Below are 26,926 nucleotides of genomic sequence, written 5' to 3'. Positions count from 1 at the left end.
AAAGTTTAGAAGAATTGTGGGGGTCCTGTCTGTCATCCCCAGACTACAGCATGCAACCCATGGTTTGTGAAGTCCAATGTCAAATGAAGATCTGCTCTTGTATCCTCAGTTCAGAAGGGGAGAGGTATAAACAACAATAAAAGTGGCATCTGACAGTGTGTGTCAAATACCTCCTGTGTCCATTATGAGTTTGGAGACAGGTCACAGTTCTGCTCTCCTTAGAGCACAGCCTCCAGCAGAGTAAACTATGCATAAATTCTAGGGGTGTAATAGTTCACCAAACCCACGGTTCGGTACGTGTTGCGGTTTTGGAGTCACGTTTCAGTTTGGTTTCGGTACAGTGGGAAAATTAAATGCTGTTCACAATGTTCAGCATTCACAATGTTCCTGGCATTGTCTGTTGTGACAGAACTGTTATGTTGGGCCTCTCAAGCTTCCACTCTGATGCTGCGTTTCGAACTATGTGAGAGGTGGAAATGTACCTGTTGGAGGGCCATTCAAGTAGATTTTTCCCAGTCCTATATACACTGCTCAAAAAAATTAAGGGAACACTTAAACAACATAATGTAACTCCAAGTTAATCACACTTCTGTGAAATCAAACTGTCCACTTAGGAAGCAACACTGATTGACAATACATTTCACATGCTGTTGTGCAAATGGAATAGACAACAGGTGGAAATTATAGGCAATTAGCAAGACACCCCCAATAAAGGAGTGGTTCTGCAGGTGGTTACCACAGACCACTTCTCAGTTCCTATGCTTCCTGGCTGATGTTTTGGTCACTTTTGAATGCTGGCGGTGCTTTCACTCTAGTGGTTCAATGAGACGGAGTCTACAACCCACACAAGTGGCTCAGGTAGTGCAGCTCATCCAGGATGGCACATCAATGCGAGCTGTGGCAAGAAGGTTTTCTGTGTCTGTCAGCGTAGTGTCCAGAGCATGGAGGCACTACCAGGAGACAGGCCAGTACATCAGGAGACGTGGAGGAGGCCATAGGAGGGCAACAACCCAGCAGCAGGACCGCTACCTCCGCCTTTGTGCAAGGAGGAGCAGGAGGAGCACTGCCAGAGCCCTGCAAAATGACCTCCAGCAGGCCACAAATGTGCATGTGTCTGCTCAAATGGTCAGAAACAGACTCCATGAGGGTGGTATGAGGGCCCAACGTCCACAGGTGGGGGTTGTGCTTACAGCCCAATACCGTGCAGGACGTTTGGCATTTGCCAGAGAACACCAAGATTGGCAAATTCGCCACTGGCGCCCTGTGCTCTTCACAGATGAAAGCAGGTTCACACTGAGCACGTGACAGTCTGGAGACGCCGTGGAGAACGTTCTGCTGCCTGCAACATCCTCCAGCATGACCGGTTTGGTGGTGGGTCAGTCACGGTGTGGGGTGGCATTTATTTTGGGAGCCGCACAGCCCTCCATGTGCTCGCCAGAGGTAGCCTGACTGCCATTAGGTACCGAGATAGGATCCTCAGACCCCTTGTGAGACCATATGCTGGTGCGGTTGGCCCTGGGTTCTGGCTTTAGTCCAGGTCTGGGAGGAGATCCCTCAGGAGACCATCCGCCACCTCATCAGGAGCATGCCCAGGCATTGTAGGGAGGTCATAGAGGCACACACACTACTGAGCCTCATTTTGACTTGTTTTAAGGATATTGCATCAAAGTTGGATCAGCCTGTAGTGTGGTTTTCCACTTTAATTTTAAGTGCGACTCCAAATCCAGACCTCCATGGGTTGATAAATTTGATTTCCGTTGATCATTTTCATGTGATTTTGTTGTCAGCACATTCAACTATGTAAAGAAAAAAGTATTTAATAAGAATATTTCATTCATTCAGATCTAGGATGTGTTATTTTAGTGTTCCCTTTATTTTTTTGAGCATTGTATATAAATTCTGGTTAAATTCTGGTTAATCAATCCCACCACTCGCCATCATACAAAAATAATTTACTTCTGCACCTCACAAAAGTACAGTTTGATATGCTGCAATTAAAATTAAAATGTTGCAAAAAAAAATATGCAAAGGATCTAGCTGTTTTAACAGAATATCCTGAAATGTACTCTTATGTTGGACTGTAAATATCTTTTATGTATTCATTCGGGTTCACATTATGGACCGAACACGAATACATGTACCGTTAAACCCCTAATAAATTCCCTCTGGCAGACTTGGCATGAGGTCTTAAAGCCAGTCACGTATGACACCGTGGGTGGTGTTCACTCATCTCAGAGAAAGACTGCTGGCAATGTGTTAGATAACAAAGGTATCAAGGAGGAGATTAAAAAGGCACAAACTGCTCCATCATGCATGGAACGCGCTTATGTCTGTGCACTACAGGGCCAATCGAGGATGTTAAGGGGTGATGGCGAACACTGCTAATCCTTGCATTGTCATCTGCAGTCCCAGGCTTTACATGTTGAAATTAGAGATGGCCCACCTCATTACAGCTAGGCCTGTATTTTGGGTAGTGAACCAAGGGTCTGTTGAGTGATCACAGCCGTACGTCTTTCCATGTGGGACTCACCTGCAGACGAGCGTGGCGATGATGACACACCAGGCGGTGCAGCAGCAGTCGGCGTTGGGCTGCTCCTCGCTCTTCTTCCGCCGGCAGCACAGCCAGAAGGAGTAGAAGAGCAGGAAGAGCAGGTCCAGGGCCAGGCAAGCTAGAGCCACGCCTCCCAGCAGCAGGATGGACTGAGGGGGAACAAGAGGACGATGAGACGTCATCTCACACACATAATGAATAATAGCAATGGAAAGTTTTGCAGTTATTACACACACACACCTGCTGGGGAAAGCTTTCAGAGAGACTTTGTAGGATGTAGAGATACAGGAGCCAAGCATCCAGGATCCATTTAGTGGTCCTAGAACAATAGTCTAATTTAGACCTTTACATTTTATTTTACTGCATAGCTGTTGCCCGTTGGAATGATATTGAGGGAAAGGGGATACCTAGTCAGTTGCACAACAATGCATTCAACCTAAATGTGTCTTCCGCATTTATGGCCACCCCTCTGAATCAGAGAGGTGTGTGTGTGTGGGGGGGGCTGCCTTAAAAAGACATCCATGTCATCAGAGACCGGGGAGCAGTTGTTGTTGGGGATTAACTGCCTTCCTCAAGGGCAGAACGGCAGATTTCCCCACAATGCCGGCTTGGGGCTTCAAACCAGTAAACTTTTGGTTACTGGCCCAACACTCTAACCGCTAGGCTATCTTGCACATCCAGTCTGCAAGGAATGAGAAGCTATTAAAGCAGATATACACTCTGACCACCCAGAGGAGTCACATGGCAATGAGATGGTCTCTGATTATTAGCTATGCCCTTTGGCTCGTCATAGCTCATTTACACCAGATCACAGTTAATTAAGGGTTATCGTCATAACTTTGAGAATAACGTAGAAGGCAGAGGAGAAAAACCTCAAGTCTCATAAAACCCCCCATCATGAACAAGCACAAACACACCACCATAAGACGCATACTCTGAGAAAGCCTACTGAAACACATAGAAACCATATAATCTTAGTCTCGAACGTCCTCACACATGAATAATCTGTGTTTCCCTGACCTCATTTTTGAAGTTTCACTTAAAGCCCGTTCTCATAATACAGGGTAAGGCCACAATTATTTCAAATCAAGCCCAAATTTCAAACAGGATATATCCATTACGATGAATCATAAAAACAGAAGATACTGTAAAGCATATTATGCTCCCAATCTGTCTGCTGTACAGTACCGTCAGTCTTATGATTCATCGTAATGGATATATCCTGTATGAAATTTGGGCGTGGCTTAATATCAAATAACTTGATTTTTGTGGGCCCAGTGAACCCCTGTTTCCATGTGAACACTTCAAAATGACTGGAATCTTTGGACGCTCACAAGCTGCCATCTTCCCCATTCCAAACGGGGTGCTGGAGAGAGTATTGTGTTGGCTCAGGCCAGACCAGAGCTTGTGACTTTATAGGAAGTGGGGTAAAGAGAGTCAGGGTTCGTGTGAGGCGACTTACTTCTCCAGCAGAGGGAAAAGAGAAGAATGACTGTCATTCCATTCCAGACAAAGTCTTAAGTGACCAGAGCCCTGGGGTGACAGAGGAAGGCCACTGTCATTTGGGCTTAGCACCGCTCACTCGCTCTTTACTGCTGTCAGATGTACATTTGAAGTGATTTGTCCAATGCAATACTGTATATTATTAAAATGCCCAGGTAGCAGTGGTAATTATTTGGCTTCACTACCTCATGGATATCAGGTTGAGAACAAATGTGCATAGGAAATGGTCTTTTGGATTATTGTTCTTCTCTGCCTTCTCCTGTTGTTGTAACGCCTTAAATGAGAATGAATCCAGTATTACCGCACCCTTCCTCAACAACAGCTGCTCTGAGCTCCTTTGAGATAGGAAATGATTTACAAAATGCAGGACAGCCCAGCTCCTTTGGGCAAATGCTAAATAAGGATCTAATTTTAGGCGCCACCTGGGCTCCAGTCTTCTGTTCATGCGTGCGGACTAGAGGTCGGCCGATTATGATTTTTCAGCGCCGATACCGATTATTGGATGACCAAAAAGGCCGATACTAATAGGCCAATTTTTTTTTTATTTGTAATAATGACAATTACAACAATACTGAATGAACACTTATTTTAACTTAATATAATACATCAATAAAATCAATTTAGCCTCAAGTAAATAATGAAGCATGTTCAATTTGGTTTAAATAATGCAAAAACAAAGTGTTGGAGAAGAAAGTAAAAGTGCAATGTGTGCTATGTAAGAAAGCTAAAGTTTCAGTTCCTGGCTCAGAACATGAGAACATATGAAAGCTGGTTGTTCCTTTTAACAAGAGTCTTCAATATTCCCAGGTAATAAGTTTTAGGTTGTAGTTATTATAGGAATTATAGGACTATTTCCCTCTATACCATTTGTATTTCATTAACATTTGACTATTGGATGTTCTTATAGGCACTTTAGTATTGCCAGTGTAACAGTATAGCTTCCGTCCCTCTCCTCGCTCCTCCCTGGGCTCGAACCAGCAACACAACAGCCACCATCGAAGCAGGGTTACCCATGCAGAGCAAGGGGAAAACTACTAGACGGCTCAGAGCGAGTGACGTTTGAAATGCTACTAGTGCGCGCTAACTAGCTAGCCATTTCACTTTGGTTACACCAGCCTCATCTCGGGAGTTGATAGGCTTGAAGTCATAAACAGCGCAATGCTTGACGCTCAACGAAGAGCTGCTGGCAAAATGCACGAAAGTGCTGTTTGAATGAATATTTATGCGCCTGCTTCTGCCTACCACCGCTCAGTCAGATACTTAGATATTTGTATGCTCAGTCAGATTATATGCAACGCAGGACACACTAGATAATATCTAGTAATATAATCAACTAGTGATTATGATTGATTGTTTTTTATAAGATAAGTTTAATGCTAGCTAGCAACTTATCTTGGCTTACTGCATTCGCGTAACAGGCAGTCTCCTTGTGGAGTGCAACGAGAGAGAGGCAGGTCGTTATTGCGTTGGACTAGTTAACTGTAAGGTTGCAAGATTGGATCCCCCGAGCTGACAAGGTGAAAATCTGTCATTCTGCCCCTGAACGAGGCAGTTAACCCACCGTTCCTAGGCCGTCATTGAAAATAAGAATGTGTTCTTAACTGACATGCCTAGTTAAATAAATATATATATATAAAAAAATTGGTGCTCAAAAATACGGATTTCCGATTGTTATGAAAACTTGATCGGTCGACCTCGAGTGCGGACAGTGAAAAGCGAACAAAAAAAACAAAGCATTCTCCCTAAAATGGAACAGTACATAAAAGGAAATGAAGGCTCTCGAAGTAAATCCATTAAGACTTCTTGACTTTAATGATATTCAGATGCATTTACTTACCGAGCCCATCTCAGACAAAAGGTCATTAATTCTTGCACAGGAAAAACAAAATAGACTTTATACTGCCAACTGTATGCCAAGTAAAGATTGCTTAGAAAACAAATAATTCACATTCCTTAAATGAAAGAGGATATAGGCAGAAGTTTGAGCCCTGAATGCTGATTGGCTGACAACTGATTGGCAGGTACTCTGCATTGTGTCGTGCTTAAAGAACAGCCATTAGCCGTGGTATATTGGTCATATACCACACCCCCCTTGTTGCCTTGTTGCTTAAATGAACAAATTATTTTGGTTGGTGTTAAATGAGTGTCTGGTAACTGTTGATTATCTATCCAGCTGCCTTGTCACTTTACCCATACGTAGATGTACATATCCATCTCAATTACATCGTACCCCTACACATTCATCCCATGTATACGGCCAAGTTTTTCTAATGTTTCTTTTTTCTTTCTCTGCATTGTTGACAAGGACCTGTATGCAAGCATTTCACCCTTGTTAACAAAGCATGTGACAAATAAAGTTAGATTTGATCATTGTAACCAACTGGGTAGAGCCCGTTATGAGCTTTATATAAAGCATGTTTCAATCATTAAGACATTATTTGGAGTGTGCTATAGTGGCAAATGAATCTCTCTCACATAGCCTCATTTCAGAACAGGGAAAAGAGAACAAGGGTCTATGTGGAAACTGCCAACTGGCTTAAAAGTAAGGCAAAAGTGAACAGGAAACAGAATGCTGCAACTGAGCAGGAATGCAGCTAAAAACAAGCCAATCTGGGAGCACGGCCTGTATCAATGAGGATATGCCTGCTCCCCTGATTTAGCCTAATGTCCAAAGAATAGCAAGAGCTTGTCTTCTCTATTGGCAGTGTAGCCTTCTCAACTTGGAGTGTAAAATCATATCAGCAAGACAATTTATGTAGTAGTAGGACACTTTATTCACCTACGGGTAAAGTGGATCAAAATGATAAGAAAGTGGGTTCAATACTGACATAAAGTCCTGGCTAGGCTGCAAGGTAGATGTCATATGGTCTGGGATCAGATCTTACGATATAGAGCTTTGATGTGAAAGGGCACCCATCTGCTGAACCTTGGAAGTCTTAGGGTGAATGTGAGTGAGTACTTTTACCATTTGTACATCGTTACAACATATAGTATGACATTTGTAATGTCTTTATTCTTTTGGAACTTCGGTGAGTGTAATGTTTACTGTTCATTTTAATAGTTTATTTCACTTTTGTATATTATCTACTTCACTTGTTATGGCAATGTTAACATATGTTTCCCGTGCCAATGAAGCCCCTTGAATTGAATTGAGAGAAAAATAAAGAAAGAGAGAAAGAGGTGAAGAGAGCTCGAGCAAACAAAAATGCGAGTTTAGGCTAAATACACTGCTCAAAAAAATTAAGGGAACACTATAATAACACATCCTAGATCTGAATGAATGAAATATTCTTAAAATACTTTTTTCTTTACATAGTTGAATGTGCTGACAACAAAATCACACAAAAATGATCAATGGAAATCAAATTTATCAACCAATGGAGGTCTGGATTTGGAGTCATACTCAAAATTAAAGTAGAAAACCACACTACAGGATGATCCAACTTTGATGTAATGTCCTTAAAACAAGTCAAAATGAGGCTCAGTAGTGTGTGTGGCCTCCACGTGCCTGTATGACCTCCCTACAATGCCTGGGCATGCTCCTGATGAGGTGGCGGATGGTCTCCTGAGGGATTTCCTCCCAGACCTGGACTAAAGCATCCGCCAACTCATGGACAGTCTGTGGTACAACGTGGCGTTGGTGGATGGAGTGAGACATGATGTCCCAGATGTGCTCAATTGGATTCAGGTCTGGGGAACGGGCGGGCCAGTCCATAGCATCAAAGCATCAATCCTCTTGCAGGAACTGCTGACACACTCCAGCCACATGAGGTCTAGCATTGTCTTGCATTAGGAGGAACCCAACCGCACCAGCATATGGTCTCACAAGGGGTCTGAGGATCTCATCTCGCTACCTATTGGCAGTCAGGCTACCTCTGGCGAGCACATGGAGGGCTGTGCGGCCCCACAAAGAAATGCCACCCCACACCATGACTGACCCACCACCAAACCGGTCATACTGGAGGATGTTGCAGGCAGCAGAACGTTCTCCACGGCGTCTCCAGACTCTGTCAAATCTGTCACATGTGCTAAGTTTGAACCTGCTTTCATCTGTGAAGAGCACAGGGCGCCAGTGGCGAATTTGCCAATCTTGATGTTCTCTGGCAAATGTCAAACGTCCTGCACGGTATTGGGCTGTAAGTACAACCCCCACCTGTGGACGTTGGGCCCTCATACCACCCTCATGGAGTCTGTTTCTGACCATTTGAGCAGACACATGCACATTTGTGGCCAACTGGAGGTCTTTTTTACAGGGCTCTGGCAGTGCTGCTCCTCCTTGCACAAAGGCAGAGGTAGCGGTCTTGCTGCTGGGTTGTTTCCCTCCTACAGCCTCCTCCATGTCTCCTGGTAGCGCCTCCATGCTCTGGACACAATGCTGACACAGCAAACCTTCTTGCCACAGCTCGCATTGATGTGCCATCCTGGATGAGATGCACAACCTGAGCCACTTGTGTGGGTTGTAGACCCCATCTCATGCTACCACTAGAGTGCAAGCACCGCCAGCATTCAAAAGTGACCAAAACTTCAGCCAGGAAGCATAGGAACTGAGAAGTGGTCTGTGGTCACCACCTGTAGAACCGCTCCTTTATTGGGGGTGTCTTGCTAATTGCCTATAATTTCCACCTGTTGTCTATTCCATTTGCACAACAGCATGTGAAATGTATTGTCAATCAGTGTCGCTTCCTAAGTGGACAGTTTGACTTCACAGTTGACTTCACAGTGTGATTGACTTGGAGTTACAGTGTGTTGTTTAAGTGTTCCCTTTATTTTTTTGAGCAGTGTATGATCAAACTGAAACAGCATAACACCTATTATCAAATGGATCTCATGGCCTGATGACATGTTAAGTATTGTGCTAGAGAAACGGGTCTATTGCTGAGTACTGTAGGTCCAGCACCAGTCCCATACTTCAGCCTGCAGCACATAGGGAGAGGGTAGGCACTTCATATGTAGTTCACACAGGCCTCTCGCTCATGTTTGTATTCCTGTGGGGGAATACAGGTTGGAAGTTCATTGTAATTACACAGATTTCGATCCAGACAGTTTCTCCTCCCCTAGTAGTCGGATATATTAAACAGGAAAATACCGGCACCCTGGTTCTCTAAACAGATGCATTTTTCATTAAGATCAGCCTAACGGGCTGCCCCTGGGCTCTTGGTGAATAGAGGCCTCTCCATTGAAGCGCTTTATTGAGACGGTTCCCCCACCCTGGAGAAACAATATCTGAACTCAAATTACAGTATCTCACTGAGCTCCATCTCCTGGGCAGCCATCTGTGTTACCTAGTACATTTACATTACATTTAAGTCATTTAGCAGACGCTCTTATCCAGAGCGACCTAGTGATATTATACCACTACTTCATGGATACACAGCGCAAACATTTTCAAATACTACATATGCTGAAATGCAAGTTGAGAAAATTCATACCTTGAGTGGTTAAATAAATGGAAAATAGTCATTGTCACTGTCTGACTAAGTGAAGTTCAAAGGGTCTGGAGAGGAGCCGTACCATCCTGTGAACAGGATGCTGGCATTGTTTCAACCCCTTCTCATCTTCCCAGCTTCTGATCCAAGATGATGGGAATTCAATGCTGACTAATAATGACCTTCAATTTAAAAGTAATTCTCTACCTTTTAGTCATGATTTCTTTCATTTTCACTCCCCGTTGTCTAGAAAAGGAAATGGTCCTTGTTTTATGTTTTGATTCAAGTTTCAGGGATGGGAGTTGTTTTTCACATACCAAAAAAGCCAATTGTGGTCCATATGTGTTCAATTAAAGGGCACTTAAGTATGGCTTTGAATTGGACACATTGCCATGAAAGAATAGCAGACCCAAATCACAAGACAAGGGAAGAGAGAAAATAACACGTGCTGACTCAACTGTCCACTTTGTCCATTACAATCAAGTTTCACTTCCAGGTCAAATTCCCCATCTAAAATGAACTGCTTGACGAACATATGCAGACGGATGCAGTGACAAACAGCCTGTTTCCTGTAACAGCTAGGAAGTCTTGTGTCACACCAGGTGAACAAGCTGACATAACAGATTATCACCCTGTTGCCCTTCTCCACTTCCTGTGCATGAAGGCACATCATTAGATGACACTACGTAAAGACAAAGTAAATGTTTAAATACAATTTCATTTTTGGCTAACACTCCACCACACCAGGTACATAAAAATTGGTTCTCTCATACATCGATCTCACTGTGCTATTGGCAGTGTGGATGTCAACATACTTGCCTTAACCAAAGTAGCCTACTTTAAAAAAAGGCATTTCTGGCCAAGTATGGCCTAAATCTAAAGAATATATATTTTCCCATTCCTCAGGCTAGCCTGGGCTCTCTCCTGGGTCTCTAACCAAGGTAGGAGGCTGAAACCATGCTGGCCCTGTCTACTTTCCTCACCCCAGTCTGCCCACACCCAAACAAACCGAGCTCCAGTCCCACTCCCGTGGGGGGGGGGGTAAAACAAATCCTGGCTTTTGTCGTACCCTGTCGACAGACTGGCAATTATCTCTCATTTTGAAATCCACTTCAACACTAAATTCTTAACACTTGCCGTTAAAAAGAGAAAAAGGTCACTGATCAGCACATCAAAGACAGAGTGGATTTTACTTCAGTAAGGGTTGAGTGAAACCCTCAAGTAAATGAGCTGAGAATATCCATTAATTCTGTGTGCCATGCTGCAGAGTGCAGGAGGATGGTTCTCCCCTCCCCAATCTTCAGCTGTGCAGCTCGCTTGCACTGGACTGCTGCACTCACTCATCTTCTACTACACACTCATTGGCGTAACCTCTAAATCTATGGTAGTGGAAATTGGTGGTGGGCAATAGCGAGGTAATGATGTCTTTATCACTGGAAAATATAAATACTTCAGTTCGATATTGTTAAAAGCTTACAAAACAGGTTTGTCAAACTTTTCTAAATTCTAGATTTGTTATTTGTTGTTGAATAATTTTTTTAACCACCAATGGACCTATCCCTTCACACCACTGCAACACCTTTGACATTTTAAGTGAATTGTAATTTTAACTTCAAATTAGTGCCACAAAGATTGCCGTCAGTCCACCCAATGTGCAATGTCAACTTAAATGATCATGCCTATTGTAGTATCTATACGATTTCCTACGGAGGATATGTACATACACACATTAATATATAAATACATAAGTTTACATAAACTTAGGTCAGAGCCATTAAAACTTGTTTTTCAACCACTTCACAAATTTCTTGTTAACAAACTATAGTTTTGGCAAGTCGGTTAGGACATCTACTTTGTGCATGACACAAGTCATTTTTCCAACAATTGTTTACAGACAGATTATTTCACTGTATCACAATTCCAGTAGGTCAGAAGTTAAACATACAATAAGTTGACTGTGCCTTTAAACAGCTTGGAAAATTCCAGAAAATTATGTTATGGCTTTAGAAGCTTCTGATAGGCTAATTGACATAATTCGAGTCATTTGGAGTGGTACCTGTGCATGTATTTCAAGGCCTACCTTCAAATTCAGTGCCTTGTTGCTTGACATCATGGGGGAAAAAATCAAAAGAAATCAGCCAAGACCTCGGAATTGTTTTTGTAGACCTCAACAAGTCTGGTTCGTCCTTGGGAGCAATTTCCAATTTCAGGCATTTGGAAATACTTATTTTCCACCATAATCTGCAAATAAATTCATTAAAAATCCTACAATGTGATCTTCTGGATTTTTCCCCCTCATTTTGTGTCATAGTTGAAGTATACCTATGATGAAAATTATAGGCCTCTCATCTTTTTAAGTGGGAGAACATGCATAATTTGTGGCTGACTAAATACTTTTTTGCCCCACTGTATGTAGTTATCAGATCACTGCTTATCAAAACATTTAGCAATAATGCTTTCACTTATAGACATGTCCCTTTTTCAGGACCCGGTCTTTCAAAGATAATTTGTAAAAATCTAAATAACTTCACAGATCTTCATTGAAAGGGTTTAACTTCTTTGGGGTCGGTGGCAGTATTTTCACGTCCGGATGAAAAGCATGCACAGAGTAAATGGCCTGCTACAAAGCCATAAAAGCTAGAATATGCATATTATTAGTAGATTTGGATAGAAAACAAGTTTCTAAAACTGTTTTAATGATGTCTGTGAATATAACAGAACTCATGACAGGCAAAAACCTGAGAAAAAAATCCAACCAGGAAGTGGGAAATCTGAGGTTGGTCTATTTTCAACTCAGCTCCTATTGAAGATACAGTGGGATATTGGTATGTTGCAATTCTTAAGGCTTCCACTAGACATCAACAGTCTTTAGAACCTTGTCTGATGCTTCTACTGTGAAGTGGGGCCGAAGGAGAAGGGAATGAGTAAGATCTGCCATGAGCTGACCATGCTCTGACCATGCGCGTTCATTGCACTTCTGAAGACAATTGAATTCCCCGGTTGGAACATGATTTAAGATTTATGTTAAAAACATCCTAAAGATTGATTCAATACATCATTTGACATGTTTCTACTGACTGTTACGGAACTTTGACATTTCGTCTGCTTTTAGTGAACACGCTTCGTGAGTTTGGATTTGTTTACCAAATGCGCTAACAAAAGTAACTATTTGGACATAAAATGGACATTACCAAACAAACAAACATTTCTTGTGGAAGTGGGAGTCCTGGGAGTGCATTCCGACGAAGATCAGCAAAGGTAAGTGAAGATTTATGATGCTATTTATGAATTTCGTTGACTGCATAATATGGTGGATATATTTGTGTCTTGATTGGGCTCTGAGCGCCGACTTTTTTGCTTTTTCCGTAAAGCTTTTTTTAAATCTGACACTGTGGTTGCATTAACCTCTTCAGTCGACCCTCTTCAGTCGAACATTCTGTTAAAAATCGCGCAACATTTCAGCGCCCTGCTACTCAGGCCAGGAATATAGTATATGCATATGATTAGTATGTGTGGATAGAAAACACTCAGACGTTTATAAAACTGGTTAAATCACGGCTGTGACTATAACAGAACATGCGTTTCATCGAAAAGTGCAAGAAAATCTGATCACTGAAAATGGAAATAAATATCCTTGCGCCACTTCCAGGAATTGTTCAAAGTGAACCGAATTACATGAGGCCGAGGTTTCAGTGCCTACAGCTTCCACACGATGTCTAGAGTCTTGTCATTTGATTCAGCTTTGATTCTTGGTCAAACCGAATTAAGGGAATCGATTCCCTCCGGTCTCCGTCCGGATATTTTGGTTGAGAGTTACACGGACATTTTGTCCAGACGGACAGCTAAAGAGTATACTTCGCCTCGTGATCAATTTGATCGCTTATTAACGTTTAATAATACCTAAAGTTGCATTACAAAAGTATTTCGAAGTGTTTTGTGAAAGTTTATCGTCGACTTTTTGAATTTAAAAAAAATGACGTTACGTTATGAAATGCTATTTTTTTCCGTTTATCACACAGTCTTCATAGATCGATATCTAGGCTATATACGGACCGATTTAAATCGAAAAAAGACATCTAGGAGTGCCAACAAAGAAGATGGTCAAAGGTAATGAATGTTTTATATTTTATTTGTGCGGTTTGTGTAGCGACGACTACGCTAATTATTTTGTTTACGTCCCCTGCGGGTCTTTTGGGGTGTTATATGCTATCAGATAATAGCTTCTCATGCTTTCGCCGCAAAGCATTTTAAAAATCTGACTTGTTGCCTGGATTCACAACGAGTGTAGCTTTAATTCAATACCCTGCATGTGTATTTTAATGAACGTTTGAGTTTTAACTAATACTATTAGCATTTAGCGTAGCGCATTTGCATTTCCAGAGCTCTAGATGGGACGCCTGCGTGCCAGGTAGGAGCAAGAGGTTAAGGAGAAGTGCATCTAAAATTCCATGCACAACAGTTGTATCTTTTAGCAATGTTTAATATGAGTATTCCTGTAAATTGATGTGGCTCTCTGCAAAATCAAAGGATGGTTTGGAATTTCTGAACGTAAGGGGCAAATGTACTCAGATTTTTGGATATAAATATGAACTTTACCGAACAAAACGTACATGTATTGTGTAACATGAAGTCCTATGAGTGTCATCTGATTAAGATCATCAAAGGTTAGTGATTCATTTTTATCTATATTTCTGCTTTTTGTGAATCCTCTCTTTGGCAGGAAAAATGGCTGTGTTATTCTGTGAATAGGCACTCACCGAACATCACACCTGCTGAACAGGTACAGGATGGCAACAACTGCCAGAGTTACACAGGGAACGCACAATCCCTCCATCAGTGCTCAGACTGTCTGCAATAGGCTGAGAGAGGCTGGACTGAGGGCTTGTGAGGACCTGCCTTACAAACAAGCCTACCAGATATCACAGGCAACAACGTCGCCTATGGGCACAAACCTCCGTCTCTGGACCAGACAGGACTGGCAAAAAGTGCTCTTCACTGACAAGTCGCGGTTTTGTCTCACCAGGGGTGATGGTTGGATTCGCGTTTATCGTCAAAGGAATGAGCGTTACACCGAGACCTGTACTCTGGAGCGATATCGATTTGGAGGGTCCGTCATGGTCTTGGGTGGTGTTGTCACAGCATCATCGGACTGAGCTTGTTGTCATTGCAGGCAATCTCAACGCTGTCCGTTACAGGGGAAGACATCCACCTCCCTCATGTGGTACCCTTCCTGCAGGCTCATCCTGACATGACCCTCCAGCATGACAATGCCACCAGCCATACTGCTCTTTCTGTGCGTGATTTCCTGCAAGACAGGAATGTCAGTGTTCTGCCATGGCCAGCGAAGAGCCTGGATCTCAATCCCATTGAGCACACCGGTGACCTGTTGGATCGGAGAGTGAGGGCTAGGGACATTCCCCCCAAGAAATGTCTGGGAACTTGCAGGTGCCTTGGTGGAAGAGTGGGGTAACATTCTCACAGAAAGAATTGGCAAATCTGCAGTACTTAATGCAGCTGGTGGCCACATCAGATACGGCCTGTTACTTTTGATTTTGACCTCCCTTTGTTCAGGGACCCATTAATCAATTTCTGTTAGTCACATGTCTGTGGAACCTGTTCAGTTTATGTCTCAGTTGTTGAATCCCGTTATGTTCGTACAAATATTTACATATGTTAAAACCTTTTAGAACTACTCATCCCAGATCCGGTATATTTGTCATCAGCAACCACTGAATAGCATAGCGCAACAGTCAAAAAATATTACTAGAAAATATTCATATCCATGAAATCACAAGTGAAATATAGTGAAACACAGTTTAGCCTTTTGTTAATCACCCTGTTGTCTCAGATTTTGAAATTATGCTTTACAGCAAAAGCAATACAAGTGTTTGTGTAAGTTTATCGATAGCCTAGCATAGAATTATGTACACTTAGCATCAGGAAGCTTGGTCACGAAAATCAGAAAAGCAATAAAATTAACCATTTACCTTTGATGATCTTCGGATGTTTTCACTCACGAGACTCCCAGTTAGACAGCAAATGTTCCTTTTGTTCCATAAAGATATTTTTATATCCAAATACCTCCGTTAGTTTGGTGCGTTATGCCCAGGAATCCACTGGAAATAGCAGTCACGACAACGCAGACAAAAATTCCAAATTATATCCATAATGTCGACAGAAACATGGCAAACGTTTTTTTATAATCAATCATCAAGGTGTTTTTCAAATATCTATTGGATAATATATCAACCGGGACAGTTGGCTTTTCACTAGGACCGGGAGGAACAATGGCCGCCTCTCTCTTTTGCACAAAAATCACTCAGAGCCCCCACCTGACCACTTACGTAATGTGGTCGTTCACGTGCATTCTTCAAAATAAAGGCCTGAAAATATGTCTAAAGGCAGTAGATACCTTAGGGAAGCCATAGAAAACAGAATCTGGTTGATATCCCTTTCAATGGTCAATAGGGATGCATAGGAACACAGAGGTTTCAAAATAAGAGTCACTTCCTGATTGGATTTTTCTCAGGCTTTTGCCTGCAATATCAGTTGTTATACTCAAAGACAATATTTTTACAGTTTTGGAAACTTTAGAGTGTTTTCTATCTTAAGCTGTCAATTATATGCATATTCTAGCATCTGGTCTAGAGAAATAGGCTGTTTACTTTGGGAACGTTATTTTTCCAAACATAAAAATAGTGCCCCCTAGCTTCATTAAGTTTGCTGAAAATAAAAACAGTTGACAGTGAGAAGATGTCTTTTTTTTGCTGAGTTTATGTATAAAAGACTGATTTGGCATTGTCGTCTTGTTGCTTATGGGGGTTTTTATGTCACAGGAAACCTAAAGTTAATTGACCACTGCTCCATGTCAGCCAGAACCAACCCATTAAGCTGCACCACAATTGAGTGCATTACAATGTACTCACAAGCTTTTCGGATTATAACATGTGTTCGAATTTGCACCGTACACCTGAGATCAGTGTTTCCCCAACTCTGGTTCACGAGTAACCCCCACATCACACATTTTTGTTGTAGCCCCTGACAACAACACCTGACAGGCAACCACTGATGCAGGTAAAATGTGATGGTTTTGCAATAGACAGGTCATGGATTATATAACGGAGAGGTCATGGATTCTATGGAGACATTGTCTAGGGTTAGGGAGAAGCTAATCACATTGTCATTGTTTTCATGTCTTTGTAGACTTGATGAAAGTAACACCATGTCACTCTTTCCTGTAATACTTGTTACTGTCATTGTGCATACTTTGTAATCTTATTTTCAGGGAAGGTAGACAAACAGGTAGACTTAGTGTGTAAATCTTATGCGGAAGTAAGAAAATTGCTGATTGGGGTTTCATTTCTTCTCAGGCACACCCAGGTACATTATGGTTCTCCCCCCACAAACATTTACGACCCAACAAAACAGACTTTCCGGATGGACCTGGTAAGGCTGTGCTGAAAAGACGGAAGGACAAGACAGCGGTGTACAAGGACCCGCTCTCAAATGTTCAACTTCCAACACGACCACCCAAGAACATATCTAGTGTTCCAAGACCAGACAAGGCCCAGATTGTAGCTGATTCTGACTCCTGCTCTTACTTATAAATATTACTCAACAAATTAAGAAATAGCAGGTTGGAGAGGACCCGTCACATTTTTGTATTGACACAACAATAACAAGTCAAAATAATGATATATGCCTAACCCGTCCGTGTCTGTTGGCTTTTCTGCATATAACATTTTCTAATACAGATCCTATTATTTCGACGCACAAATCCATTCAAGCAAAGTCCGATGTGTTCTCAAACCTTTCCCGAAATAGTCACATGCCACAAACCCTGCTGCTGCGGTCATTCAATGGCAGTGACATATGTTCTTCAAAGAGAGAACGCTGTAATGAGAGAAATAATGTAGCCTAAACTACCGAAAACAGACCGTTTACCAGATTAAATCAAGACAGGAGCGTTTGACTCTTATTAAGGAGATGGAGTCCAGACAGGCTTCTTTAGGAAACTTTCTGAATGGACATATAGGCCTATAGAGAGAATCAGCGTACTCACAACCCTGTAAAAGCACCCGTCAATCAAAGCCACTAGCGTATGTCAGATACAAGAGCAAGTATTTCTCCTTTCCTTAAAACGTATTAAAAAAACCTAGGCCTAGCTTTACTTTCTGGAAAGCAGAGTACAAGATAATGAATTGACAATTAGCGTATGAACGGGGACATCTATGCTATAGTATGAAGATTAAAATTGACCATCATTAAAATAGAAACAAATACATGCAACATGTCCATAGCCTATTTATCAGCGATGCTGATTATCGAAGGGGAGAGTGTTGGAAAGAGTTTTTAAATACTGTGAGGAACTACTATAAATTTGAATGGATGTAAAAAATGTATTTAAAAAAAAAAAACAGACTTCGTTGACTTACTGTGTGAGGTGAAGAAAAACTGAGAAGCCCAGCTGGCCACTTTCCTACATTTTACATTTGCGAGAAGCAAGCCAGGTACTTCTATGCGTGCTCCGTCAACATTAACAGGACAGAGAAACCAGACACATGCTCATATGGAGCATGTAAAATATGTTAGGAAATAAACCAAAAGTTGTTTCTCACAAGCAAAGGAGGTTTTGAAATCTGCAAACAACTTTTCCACTCCGAGAATGAGAGCAGTAAATTAATGATTAAATAAATTAACATAAAATTAATGGTAAATTGCCTGTTTTACAAACGGTGGGTTACACAGACATTCATAAAATAGTTAATTGCAGGCCGACACCGTATAGCCTAGGCTACAATTCTACTTTGCGAGTATAGGAGCGGCATTTTTTTTAAATGTCCCGCGGCATATCGGCCAGGACCGGTGCTGACCACCGTTGATTAGTCTATAAATTAAGAAAATATTCCATATCAAACTATACTATGCCAAGTTGCAGAGGATTGGTGCATTCATTGTCCATTTGACACAACATTAGGCACAGGTCATGGGGACCAGATGTTGGAGCAGCCTTAAGGGCAGTCAGTAGCAGGCAGCAAGATCAAGTGCAAAATAGTGTCCAGCTTAGTAACAGTGAAAGGTAATTCCCAGTAAATGACAAAATCCAATGAAAATGTACATAACCTACTAAAAGGTATCTACAAAATGAACAGACTTAAAATACAGGTTTGAATATGAATCAAAAACCTAAACCTCAAATCAGGCCTAACCTGCCAAACCAACTATAGCAGGTTGGGGTATACCAGACTATGGACAGCCGCCCCATACAGAGCACATAGCAGAGCTACAACATAACTGAAGCTCACAGGTGAAACAAGTACCTTTATACCTATGGCCCCTCCCTATGAACCATACCATTAACCCAAATATGGCATATTAAATCATGTAACAGACATACTCATTATACCTACATTAACATATTCTGTTTAAATAATATGCGGGAATAATTTCCATTAATGAATACACAATTCATAACAATAGTTCTGCAGGCCAACAGGAGGCAAAACATATTACTTATGGAGCTGCGCTCCCATTATGCACAGAGAAAACTGACAAGACATGGAGTTCCGAGACACACACAACCTCAAAACACAGGACACATTACAATATGGAAATAAACAAACATTGCAGCCACTGGGAGGATTGCAAAATGGTAAATTACTGCAGTTAAATATGAAACTGAAATGAGACAATGCAACTCGACCAAACATTTCCGCGACACATAATTATTAGCCTTGCGCACAGTAAATAACATGACACTGGCAAAAAGAGTAAGCAACAGTATATACATTTAGAAGAAATGAATTACTAGATATACGTGGAAACATGAACACCCTAAACAATTTATAAGGGGAAATAAATGATGCTCGTTCGTGACGAGATCAACTAAATCAGCTTCCTCAGAGCCAGAACAACCTTGTTGACTGCTGTCAAATAAGGAGTGAATAGTCAGACACATCCAAACGTTTTTTTTAAAGATCGATTTATATAATTACTAGCAAGCAATGAAAACATGTTTTGTTTAAAAGAAAGTCCACACATCAAAGATGATGTTTACTAGTGCCATAGCCTATAGTGCTCTACACCCCCACACATCTAACAATCTGCTGCAGCACATAAGAACATTTAGGCAGAGATGTATACTGAACAAATATAAATGCAACAATTTTAAAAATTTACTGAATTACAGTACATATAAAGAAATCAGTCATTTAAAATGATGCCCTAATCTATGGATTTCACATGACTGGGAATACAGATCTCTGTTGGTCAGATACCAAGAAAAAAAAAAGGTGGGTGCTTGGATCAGAAAACCAGTCAGTGCCTGATGTGACCACCATTTGCCTCATGCAGCATGACACATCTGCTTTCGCATAGAGTTGACCAGGCTGTTGATTGTGACCTGTGGAATGCTGTCCCAATCCTCTTCAACAGCTGTTGCCATTGAAGTTGCTGGATATTGGCGGGAACTGGAACACAATGTCATACACGTCCATCCAGAGTAGAGGTCGACCGATTAATCGTACTGGCCGATTAATTAGGGCCGATTTAAAGTTTCCATAACAATCGGATATCGGTATTTTTGGGCGCCGATTTGCCGTTTTTTATTTTTAATACCTTTATTTAACTAGGCAAGTCAGTTAAGAAAACATTCTTATTTTCAATGACGGCCTAGGAACGGTGGGTTAACTGCCTTGTTCAGGGGCAGAACGACAGATTTTCACCTTGTCAGCTCGGGGGATCCAATCTTGCAACCTTACAGTTAACTAGTCCAACGCAATAACGACCTGCCTCTCTCTCGTTGCACTCCACAAGGAGACTGCCTGTTACGCGAATGCAGTAAACCAAGGTAAGTTGCTAGCTAGCATTAAACTTATCTTATAAAAAACAGTCAATCATAATCACTAGTAGATGATATTACTAGATATTATCTAGTGTGTCCTGCGTTGCATATAATCTGACTGAGCATACAAGTATCTAAGTATCTGACTGAGCGGTGGTAGGCAGAAGCAGGCGCGTAAACATTCATTCAAACAGCACTTTCGTGCGTTTTGCCAGCAGCTCTTCGTGGTGCGTCAAGCATTGCGCTGTTTATGACTTCAAGCCTATCAACTCCCGAGATGAGGCTGGTGTAACCGAAGTGAAATGGCTAGCTAGTTAGCGTGTGCTAACTAGAGGGACGGAAGCTATACTGTTACACTGGCAATACTAAAGTGCCTATAAGAACATCCAATAGTCAAAGGTTAATGAAATACAAATGGTATATAGGGAAATAGTCCTATAATTCCTATAATAACTACAACCTAAATGTTCTTACCTGGGAATATTGAAGACTCATGTTAAAAGGAACCACCAGCTTTCATATGTTCTCATGTTCTGAGCAAGGAACTGAAACGTTAGCTTTCTTACATAGCACATATTGCACTTTTACTTTCTTCTCCAACACTTTGTTTTTGCATTATTTACTTGAGGCTAAATTGATTTTATTATTATATTATTATTATATTAAGTTAAAATAAGTGTTCATTCAGTATTGTTGTAATTGTCATTATTAGAAATAAAATAAAAATTGACCGATTAATCGGTATCGTTTTTTTTTGGGGGGGGGGTGTCATCCAATAATCGGTATCGGCGTCGAAAAATCATATTCGGTCGACCTCTAATCCATAGCATAGCAATGGATCTGTTCACATGAGGCTGTGCATTATCATGCTGAAACATGAGGTGATGGCGGCAGATGAATGGCACGACAATGGGCCTCAGGATCCCATCAAGGTGCACCTGTGTAATGATCATGCTGTTTAATCAGCTTCTTGATATGCCACACCTGTCAGGTCGATGGATGATCTTGGCAAAGGAGAAATGCTCACTAACAGGGATATAAAACAAATTTGTGGACAGAATGAGAGAAATAAGCTTTTTGTGCATATGAAGAATTGAACAGGTGCCCATTGTGCTTCGGAAAATAAAGGGACACTAAAATGTGCAGTTGTGTCACATAACACAACGCCACAGGTCTCAAGTTGAGTTAGGGTGCAATTGACATGCTGACTACAGGAATGTCCACCAGATCTGTTGACAGAGAATTTAATGTTTATTTCTCTACCATAAGCTACCTCCAACATTGTTTTAGAGAATTTGGCCATATGTCCAACCGGCTTCACAACCACACATCCAACCGGCCTCACAACCGCAGACCACGTGTAACTACGACAGCCTAGGACCTCCACATCCAGCTTCTTCCCCTGCGGGATCATCTGAGACCAACCACCCAAACAGCTGATGAAACTGAGGAGTGTTTCTGTCTTTAATAAAGTCCCTTTGTGGGGAAAAACGTATTCTGATTGATTGGCCACCCATGGCTACGCTGCTGCCTAGTCATGTGAAATCCATAGATTAGGGCCAAATTTATTTATTTCAATTGACTGATTTTCTTATATGAACTGTAACTCAGTAAAAATGTTGACATTTATGTTTATATTGTTGTTCAGTATAGATTTTCCAAAGCTGGTATAAGCAGGTCCAACTCCGTGCAGCAAAGACACTTGCCTTCAGCGGTATACCACCAGTTCCCAGAGGTCCTCAGTCCCATCTCAGCTGCTGGTTGAATATCTGCCTGAGCCCCTGCCTGCTCCATCTCACCCTCCCCTTTCTCTGTCATCCTCAATCTGTTGAAGCTCTTCGTCTGTGTATACAACATCAAATAAATAAGGCTCGCCTGCAAATTCAAACATTTCCTCATATTTTCTAGTCAGACGTGTTGGTAGCATAGTAAAAAACAACAAATAATTATCTTTCTCGGTAGATTAGCGACCAGCAGCTAGCTAGCAGCTCTGCGTTTACAGTGGACACGTTGTTGTGGACTGGCTAGTGTGTTTGTGAAACACACCCCATAACTTATAGGTGTGCAGTAGTCACTGAGGTATAGGCAGAAGCGAGAGGAACAAGGAAGTAAACGCATGCACGCCAATATGTGCACGCTAGAAATGATCGCTCGTGTTAAAAAAATATATTATAAAGTTGTGGATAAAGTTCAGTATGACAAAATGTCATGTGTACAACATCTAAAGACCTGCATCAGGATACTGAGAGCTTTGGCATTTGTAGGATGTATTTGGAGCATCAGTTCATGTTTTCTGGATGCCTTGTAACTCAAGAATAAGACTCGGGAAGTTGCTGGTGGGATAAGTTTCTCAAAATCAAGTGAAATTGCAAATAAATCTGTCTGGAACCTTCATTAACATGCCATTTACATAAAAAAATACAGATTATGGTTCTAAATAGTGAAATTCTTCTTTAAGATGAACTTTAAGTCACTCTGGATAAGAGCATTTGCTAAGTAACTAAAACGTAAAAATCAGGCAGCCAGAAGACCTTGGGGATCACAACCTCAGGTCAAATGTCATACATCAAGCTCTTAACCTGTTCAACCTATGGGGGCGCTATGTCATTATTGCATAAAAAGACGTGCCCGTTTTAAGCGCAATATTTTGTCACGAAAAGATGCTCGACTATGCATGGAATTGACAGCCTTGGAAAGACAAAACTCTGACGTCTCCAAAACTGCAAAGATATTATCTGTGAGTGCCCCAGAACTAATGCAACAGGCGAAACCAAGATGAAGTTTCATACAGGAAATGCCCCAGATTCTGAAGGCACTGTGTTCCAATGTCTCCTTATATGGCTGTGAATGGGCCAGGAATGAGCCTGCGGTTTCTGTCTATTCCCTGAGGTGTCTGCAGCATTGTGACGTGTTTGTAGGCATATCATTGGAAGATTGACCATAAGAGACTACATTTACCTGGTGTCCCACCCGGTGTCCTGTGTGCGTAATCTGTAGGTCCATGCACGTTCCATTTCTTCAGAAGAGAAAGTAAAATGCCACGATGGATTTTATCGTCGATAGATATGTGAAAAACACCTTGAGGATTGATTCTAAACATCGGTTTGCCATGTTTCTGTCGATATTATGGAGTTAATTTGGAAAAAAGTTTGCGTTTTAATGACTTAATATATATATATATTTTTTTTCCCCCCTCCCCAAATGTGATGAACAAAACGGAGCGATTAGTCGAAACAAATAATATTTTTTGTAAAAACGGAACATTTGCTATCTAACAAAGTCTCCTCATTGAAAACATCTGAAATTCTTCAAAGGTAAATTATTTTATTTTAATTCTTTTCTGGTTTTTGTGGAAGATGTTGCATGCTGAATGCTAACGCTAAATGGTACATTAGCCATCAATACTGTTACACAAATGCTTGTTTTGCAATGGTTGAGAAGCATATTTTGAACATCTGAGATGACAGTGTTGTTAACAAAAGGCTAAGCTTGAGAGCAAATAGATTAATTTCATTTCATTTGCGATTTTCATGAATAGTTAACGTTGTGTTATGCTAATGAGCTTGCGGTTAGATTTACACAATCCTGAATACAGGTTTTTTTTCGTAGCTAAACATGACGCAGAAAACGGAGCGATTTATCCTAAACAAATAATCTTTCAGGAAAAACTGAGCATTTGCTATCTGAGAGTCTCCTCATTGAAAACATCTGAAATTCTTCAAAGGTAAATGATTTTATTTGAATGCTTTTCTGTTTTTTTGTGTAAATGTTGCCTGCTGAATGCTAACGCTAAATGCTACGTTAGCTATCAATACTGTTACACAAATGCTTGTTTTGCAATGGTTGAGAAGCATATTTTGAAAATCTGAGATGACAGTGTTGTTAACAAAAGGCTAAACTTGCGAGCAAATAGATTAATTTCATTTCATTTGCGATTTTCATGAATAGTTAACGTTGCGTTATGGTAATGAGTTTGAGGCTGTAGTCACGATACCGGATCCGGGATGGCTCGACGCAAGAAGTTAATGACCTATTGATGCCGGGCTCTGTCTCCTGAGGAACAGAGTTACAGTGTGACAAGAATGCAAATAATGCCTAACAGACTAATCATCAGCGAACACATGGCACATTACAGACATGACTGCATGGCACATTACAGACATGACTGAGTCTCATTCACACTGACATGGCCCACAACTTGCTTTGTTTAGGACAGTCATCTCAAGAAATTTGAGAAATAACTTCTGTAGGTCAGGGATAGTAAATTCAATTCCATCAGCATGACTTAATCTGGGGTTGAGACGTGTAGGCTGGATGAAGTGTTAGGTCAGCAGGCCCACGGCCCAGTATTAAGTCTGATAACTGACAGGTTATCTTGGTCCTAGAAGCTGTGAATGAGCAGCTCTGGCAATCTCTCTTCTCCCTGAGCACTCAACAGACAGTCACACACAGTGCCAGGAGACACAGCCCTTTTTTGAGCCTGTTGTGACAACTGTCGTTGTGATACCCACAGCAGCTGACAGGGAAGGGGAAGCCATCTGTTAATCTCATCCTCCTCCATACACTTTGGAAGCAGACAAGCTCATTTTGGAAATCCCCATTTTAGCTAACTTAAAATGTCCATAGTTTGTTTGCTGTTGCACGGGCCAAAGCCATAACAGCCACACAGTAAATGGGCATTATGCTCCCCCTCACACACACACTTAATTAGGAGAACCAGACCTCGATGAATAGCTGTGATTATGCTGCAATTTATGAAATATGGGATCCCTGTTATAACTCGGTTTAAAGACCACTGTCTTTAGTCCATCTCCACCCATCCCTCGAATCCATACATGTCATGTCTTGTCAGAAGGTAACAGTGGCTGTTTCTGCAATGGGAAATCAACCTGACAACAGTTTGAGAAATATAGCCTGCAAAAGTAGTTGTCAGTCACCCCTCCAGTCTCAGTAGGGAGTAGGTCTATGTACTGTACACCGCCTAGGGAACCACAGTTAATAAGGAGTCTTGAGTACTCTTGCAAAGGCTCTGCACCAAACAAGTTTAATAGGCATTGTCAATGCACCGGCGTATAACATTGTATTGGTCTGTGCTGATGCCTGCCCCATTTGTTCAACTCCCCAAAATCCTCAATCAATTGCATCATCCCAGAATAGTATCATACATCAAACAGCAACCCACTGGCAACTCCTTTGTTTACAAACGTATAATGTTTGACAGACATTTATTGCTTCTGATTCACAAGACACACATACACAGTTCAAGTAAGTGTATGTCAAAGTTACCTGTTGATATGACGAGTCCTCCGGGCGAAAATCGCTGCTCGTCTGTTCGAATTGAAGGTTGAAATGAGGGAGTCGGTGTAGCAGGTTGACCCACCACGGCGGTGAGTAGTTGACAACCGCTGCCATGGTATGAGGGCTGTGGACGCTTTAGGGAAACTGTGATCTGTGTGGTCAGTCAAAAATGAAATAATGGACTGAGCCCGCGTCATAAAGTTATTGTTAGTATGCTGTCCAGCAAAACCAAAGAGATTCCTGTGTCTTTAAAGCAGAACGTCAGACCTAATGCATTGTGGTCCAACGTTAAACTGTACCTGAGATATCGGTTGTCACTTCTTCCCTACGGTACTAACAAACGGGTAGCTAACTATATCCATTGTCATATAACACTACCATGTTCACTTCTGTCACGTGTAATACTAAACTGTGTCAAAACATCTGAAGGAGGAATAGGCTACCCAGTTAACGTTAACTTCACGAACACCCCCACGCAGATGACAGTCCATCCACCTTATTGTAGTTGCCTGACCGTCTAGTTATTAACTACTGTACAGATGACGTAACGTTATTTGGCTAACGGGATAGCTTCCCAACTCAACATGCAAGTAACCGTAGCTAGCTAGCCGGCTAACTATTGTTGTTGAGCAATTCTACAGAACGCATCCATTCCATGCAAATACTTTCGTAACAAAAAATGCGTAGCTAAAACATTTGATTTGACTCTCAATAATTCATTCTAGATTATAATTTGACTGTCCTTTCCTCGTTATCAGTCATAGCCAGTTGATTGTTACTCGTGTTCCAATGTATCAAGTTAGCAGCAGGCTAGTTGGCTTGCTAACTAGCTTAGCGAATATATCCGTGCTCCGTCCGTAGTTGCTCCAGTTCCATTTGCGCCCTTTGTCTTTTCTTCAATTTTCCTAAATGCTTTGATTGTGACCAAGTCTTTTACTGTATTGCAAAGTAGTTTAAAGTGGACAATTCCCGTTCATTCAATAAAGATAAACAACAATTCGGTGAACTGTTCAGGGGGCTACGACGCTGCAACCTCGACACCATCCGATGCAGATTGCAGTCCCGCTCGCACCCACAACAAACCCACTCCTCGCGCAGCGCCACTATCTCGTTGCAAATGATTTGTGTGTAGTGGCCTCTGGTGGCAAGATGGTGAAGCTACACACACCCAGGCATATTTTGAGTAAGAGCGAGTTATCAAGTCGACCTGCTGAGTAAAGGGATAAATGAACAAACTATTGGGCTCTATCCAGGAAATCATTATGACACATTCTGTACAATATCAACATTTTTGTAATTATCAAT

General features: G+C 41.5%; 1 pseudogene across 1 annotated transcript in view; it reads right to left on the bottom strand.

Annotated features, from left to right (window-relative positions):
* Window positions 1-26,695, bottom strand: part of LOC123999500 — a 79,192-nt pseudogene extending 52,497 nt beyond the window's left edge. The window contains exons 1-2 of the transcript XR_006832465.1: window positions 25,610-26,695; window positions 2,531-2,700 (exon numbers count right to left, since the gene is read on the bottom strand). The product of XR_006832465.1 is annotated as a protein tweety homolog 3-like (transcript). The remainder of the gene's footprint in view (window positions 1-2,530; window positions 2,701-25,609) is intronic.
* Window positions 26,696-26,926: the final 231 nt, after the last annotated feature.

The sequence above is a fragment of the Oncorhynchus gorbuscha genome, linkage group LG16 (genome assembly GCF_021184085.1).
Source record: "Oncorhynchus gorbuscha isolate QuinsamMale2020 ecotype Even-year linkage group LG16, OgorEven_v1.0, whole genome shotgun sequence".
Classification (NCBI taxonomy): Eukaryota; Metazoa; Chordata; class Actinopteri; order Salmoniformes; family Salmonidae; genus Oncorhynchus; species Oncorhynchus gorbuscha.
Note: the sequence above shows the minus strand (reverse complement) of the source record. Positions and strands in the feature narration are given on the sequence as shown.